This window comes from Diabrotica virgifera, chromosome 2, assembly GCF_917563875.1.
Source record: "Diabrotica virgifera virgifera chromosome 2, PGI_DIABVI_V3a".
Lineage (NCBI taxonomy): Eukaryota > Metazoa > Arthropoda > Insecta > Coleoptera > Chrysomelidae > Diabrotica > Diabrotica virgifera.
The window spans coordinates 149,570,451-149,576,615 of record NC_065444.1 but is presented as its reverse complement, the minus strand read 5'-3'; positions in this window follow the sequence as shown (position 1 = coordinate 149,576,615).

Genomic DNA, 6,165 nt, shown 5'->3' with positions numbered 1-6,165 from the left:
CTTCCTTTAATGCAACAACTGAAAACAAAAATCACTCTGTTCAGAATCAAACAGAAAACACTGGTGAAGTAATGGATTCCCAAGAACTCCCTGCAGAAAATACTACACCAAAACGTTCTTATTCTGAAATATCGACTCCAGTTAGTACACCACCATTACAAAACAAAGAAATAGATTTTACAAAACCTAAAGCAAGATCAACAAAAAAGCCAAGAGTCACTAAATCGGATACAAAAACTGGAGAAACAGATTCTATCGAATTACTTATCCAACCTGCAAAGGAATTTTTTGATGAAGCTTCAACCCAGTTTAAATTAAACTATGCAGAGACAGTCAGTTTTCTGGATGATGCACATGGTTCCCCCAATACATTAAATATCGCACAAGAATACACGAAACACATACCAGGACTATTAACAATACTAACAGAAATCTACCCCAAACTCCAAGACAGACGCATTAAACGAGAATTACACGAATAAGGAAGAAAATACGTCGTCAACTAAATCTAGAACAAATTGAAAATGATAACTTCGAAGATATAGATATTTCCCAAGAAAACCTCAATTAAAAAAACCAATAAAATAAATATTAACAATAAATGGATATTAATCAGTGGAATCTGTAAATCACGACAGTTTGATAAAAAAACTAAGAAATTCGATTTTTTTTTTAATTTTCAATAGATGATTTCTGTTTTTTTGTTTCACTTTATTATATTTTATTTATATTGATTATTTATATAATTTTAGTAAATTGTATTTGTTATTGTTTTTCTTTGTCTATAAAATTGTTAAATTTTTCATGACAATACGGCATATTTCTCTCTCTCTCTCTCACACTCTCTCTCTCACACACACTCTCTCTCTCTCACACTCTCTCTCTCTCTCACACTCTCTCTCTCTCTCACTCTCACTCTCTCTCTCTCTCGCTCTCTCTCTCTCTCTCTCTCTCTCTCTCTCTCTCTCTCTCTCTCTCTCTCTCTCTCTCTCTCTCTCTCTCTCTCTCTGAGGTGTTTCTTTGAATTAGTTCCAATTTTATTTGGATAATAGGAAACAACTGGATAGAGCAAATGAAGCTGACCCTAGTCTCAAAAACATTACATGTGGAGTTCCACAAGGTTCAGTATTGGGTCCTTGGCTTTTCCTTATTTTTATAAATAACATCACTAATTTCAAAATTGATGAGAAAATTTTTCTTTTTGCTGATGATACCAGTATCACTTGGAGCAATTCCACTATTGCAACTCTTCATGAAACAAACTCCTGAAACAACTCAGAGACGGATATACATACCATTCACTATTTGTTTTAGAAATAGCGAAGGACAAATTATCAGTGACGACGCAGCAATAAAAGTAAGTTGGAAAAACTATTTCGAGGGTCTGCTAAGAGAGCAAGCACAAACAAAGAGAGCCCATGTAGTACCTGATATCGACATAGTAGATCAGAACCAAAATAATGAACTAACAAACCCACCCACAAGACAAGAGTTACCGGATGCCATTAAAGCACTGAAAAATAATAAAGCCCCGGTGGTTGTCAACCTACCAGCTAAAATTCTGAAAATGGGAGGACACACACTGATATATAGATTCCATAAACTGATAAGAGACGTGTGGGACACAGAAGAAATTCCAGGAGACTGGAAAGAGCAATTATAAGCCCAGTCCACAAGAAGGGAGAGAAACTAAGCTACTCTTTTTCTCATGATCATCTTTCAGTGCGTCACAGTTTTTCGATTTCTTTCTAACGCATTAAATTGTATGTGACAGAAAAAAGGCACGTCGGTGATTACATTTCGTCGGTGACATTTTTATAACATTTATTCTAGTTATTCTAGTTGTCGATAGATGGCGCCATAATAAAAAAATTATTATTTTTTAATTAAATAATAATAATACAAATATAATCTGTACAATTTATAAGACTATACAAATCAAAGAAAATACCATTATATAAATGCAAGAAACACATTTGATTTTTTTTTATTCCAAATTGAAAATAAAATGTGACAACTGTCAGATTTAACTAAAATGTCATGTTAGAATAAATTCATAAATGTGTATTATCACGGACTTACCCTTTTTCCTATCATTTGTTACGCACTGAAAAATGATCATGAAAAGGACAATACAAAAATTACAGAGGCATATCCTTACTCTGTATGAGTTGTAAACTGTTTACGTGGATCATAAACCGAATATTAAGCCACTTCACAGAACAAATCATAGAAAAATACCAGGCTGGCTTCAGACCAGGACGGTCTACTATTGACCAGATCTTCAACGTTTTGCTACAATGAAAGTGATTCTGTATCTTGTTTAACCTGTATCAAAACAATTTAAATGTTTGTCTCTAAATTGTACTGTGATGAAGTTTCAATACAGACCTAGATTGTAAACGTTTCATTTTATACGTTTTAGTTAATGAAAAATATTTTAAAACACAAACAATGCATCTATTTTTAACTGTAAAAAAGATATGAACAGGACACAGATTTATGTCTCTTGGAGATAATTTCGCCAAAGCGAAAGAAATGCTTCAAAAATATTTGCACAAATTTTTCGATTAATTAATAAATATTTAAGATCTAGTATTTTTAATCCCCAAGTTAGTTCAATGAAATTGAACTTACCCTTATAATTTCAATTAACGACGATTAAAATGTACTATACAATCCCCAGAATAACCTAATCGCTTAGTTTTGAAAAACCCTCGTGAGTAATAGTACTTATGCGTCTTAACCCTTATTCGGGCAACACATTTTACTTACGTAACCGGGCAACTCGGGTCCGTTGGGCCCACCACTGTTCTTTAATGTACTATTTATATTTACCCAAATATTATTGATTCAGTTCATTTGTACTTTACGAGCCCCCTAGTGGGAAAGTTTTGGGGTAGTTCTGATTTCTTTCATTATATATGGATTTTGGGCTGCTGAATCCGAATCTGAGATTTGCGGACAAAATTTCGTGACGGAACATTGAAAAAATTACGAAAAAAGCGAAAAATTCCTGCTTTTTCCCGCTTTTTTGCTTAAATCTCGAAAACTATTAACTTGTAGTAAATAATGTGTTAACAAAAATTAAAGTACATAAAGTTCTCCACAAACATCAGTTTTTACTTTTTTTTTCAAATGAACCGTTCGGTCTAAAGTGCAAGTTGATAATTGCTAGTTTTCAACGGTCTCTGTAAAACCCAATTTTACATTCCAAAACTTTATTTTTTATTAGAGTGCTGTCATTTGATACATTTCTGCTAGTTTTAGGCACAAGTAATTAAAAGGAAAAAAAGTCGAAATTGTACAAATTCAGTATCACAACAGGCCAGACAGGGGGCCACGTTCTGACAACAGTTGAAGCTTGGATTTAAATTCTTCTGGCACATATTTTACAATATTTTTTACATCATTAGAAAGAATCACTGTTCTGCCTAAGTTGAACAAGATCTACTCTAATTTATCCACCATTGTTGATGATAAGGCCATTGACTTAATCACTATTTTGGCCAGAGTTCTGTGAGCCAACATATAAGCTCGTACTGCCCTTGTGTAAGCGTGACCAGACATAATTTTTTCGGTTGATTTTGCCGCATATATGGTATTGAAAAGTTCAGCCAATCAATCACCTTGCATAATGTAACCAATTGCCCCCATGAAGGACATCAATAGTGAAATCCACCGAGCCTTATAACAACATTTGACAGATCAGGATCATCGGGACTACTAGCAAGGATGTCTCTTGCCTTGAGGTAGAGGGTTGGTCAAATGTCACCAGACATGTAACTTGCTTCAAGGATTTAGTTTTCTCTACTCCGTTCAACAATTCTGTAAATATTTTATCATAATCACTTGAAGGAGCGTTGATATATGGCTGGTAAACAATAAATGTTAGTTCATATGGCATGTTTCTTGTGACAGCTTCCATGAATCCATTCCATCCTAAGAGGCCGGGAATATCTCTACTTTTCCCATAGAGCCACAAAAGATCAGGCACAGATGGAGTCACAGTTTCAGTTGGTGTGAATATTCCCTTAGGATCTATTATCTTGATTTCTGATAAACCTTGAGGTTTTTTCCTTTAAAAATGAATTAGTTGAACAGCTCCCTGACTTGCATAAATCTCAGGCGTGGGTTTCGTTTTTAACCGAGGAATGGATTGGTTAGGTGCTACTGCATGTTTTGGTGCAATACAAGAAATGCCACCCATGACGTGAGAAGTGTTGTATCCGTCGATTTTATGTACTTTAAAATCAGCGTTATCGTACACCTGCTGTGTAAAGCACGGCTGGTCAATTTTCTGCGGATCGCCTGCGATTGCTGATTTTTTCAGACAAATAGCTTCTTTATAGGATGCACAAAACCCCAAAGAGGAAACTACATCAACCAATTTTCTTGAACCGTACTTTTTTTAGAGCAACACCGCCAACCCTACAAGGACTGGTGAGACGAATGATCTGGGCCTTACCGCCGTTACAAGACTATGAGCAAGCGCGTTGCTTTTCTTTTTCCAGTTATCATCCTCCCCACGTTTTTTATGAAGTACAATTTTTTCCATAAATGTACGTAGTGTGAGTGTTTCAGGAATTAGTTCTTCATTTCCTTCTAAAAACTTATCCGGTGGGTGGTATTCCTGTGTCTCGTAAACCTGGCTCCGGACTTCCTTAACAATAATGACAGCAGCCGTCTGAACAATCCGTAGTCTTTCATTTTTTAACGCTTGTTGGTACCAAGCGTCGTTCAAGATTTTGTAACCTGTCTCTTTGAAACAAACGACCAACTTCTTGTTTCGGGACATGGTAATAATTATATCGCTTCCGTATTTTTTGAGTAGATGAGCTTTGACTGCCTTTTTGTCAGGACGATATTTATCCTTGATTTGGTCGATCAACTCATCGAGCCAAAATTGGCACTCCCCATCCCTATTCTCTAAATAATTGTAAACAACTTGCATTGCTCTTTCAACATCATCGTCAAATGGACCCGATTTTTTAATCTTTTTTGATTGATTGGGCGATTGTACAGTTTTCTCATGTATAAACTATGATACCGGCAATCAGAGGCTACTAAGTCTGAGACAGGCAAAAGGCGTTTGATTATGGCTTTGCCATACTGATCATCACGTTCTTTTGCTCCTTTTATAACAGTTTCTTAAAATTTTAAAACTCGAACCTGATACACCATATTGCGGTTGGTTGTCATTTTACTTTGCTGTTCTATAAACTCAAGTGTTATGACGAGACCACACATAAAACATTTAGTTTTTAAATTAAAAGGTGGTGCAGTAGAACGTCTTTGAACTTGCTCCCTATCCTCCTCAACTTTCTTCAAGTAAGCGGTAATCATTTTTACATCATTGTAATTTTTACGACCTCACGCTATTAACAGCTTAATTAATCTTACTGTAATTAAAAAAAGAAGAATTATTGGAAATAATTCTTATTTATTTATAAGTAGGAGAAATGTATTATGTATTTATAAGAAACTAGGAGAAATTTATCAAATGACAGCATTCTAATAAAAAATAAAGTGGGTTTTGCAGAGACCATTCCAAATTCGCAATTTTCAACTTGCACTTTAGACCGAACGGTTCGTCTGAAAAAAAAGTAAATAGTGATATTTGTAGAGAATTTTAAGTACTATAATTTTTGTTAACACAGTACTTACTAAAAGTTAATAGTTTTCGAGGTTTAAGCAAAAAAGCGGGAAAAAGCAGGAATTTTTCGCTTTTTTCGTGATTTTTTCAATGTTCCGTCACGAAATTTTGTCCGCAAACCTCAGATTCAGATTCAGCAGTCCAAAATCCATATATAATGAAAGAAATCAGAACTACCCCAAAACTTTCCTAGTCAAAACACAATTTTATTGAATCATATGTCTAATATTCATTTTTGATTTATTATTAAAGTTAAATTTAAATTATCTAGATTTAAAAAAGGTGCTACTATAGTACCTATGCGGTCTACCTCGAGGGTGCCATCTACCTGAAGGATTTGCACAAAATAATGAAATGCAAAAAAACTTTTGTAGAAAAAATATTTATTTACAAGTAATAAAGATTTGGAGCCAAAGAAGACTTAATTAATAAATAAACAAAATCTTTTGTAAATCTAATAGGCCATTTTATTTGAAAAGAGTTATTGGTATTTACGCATACCCTGAAAA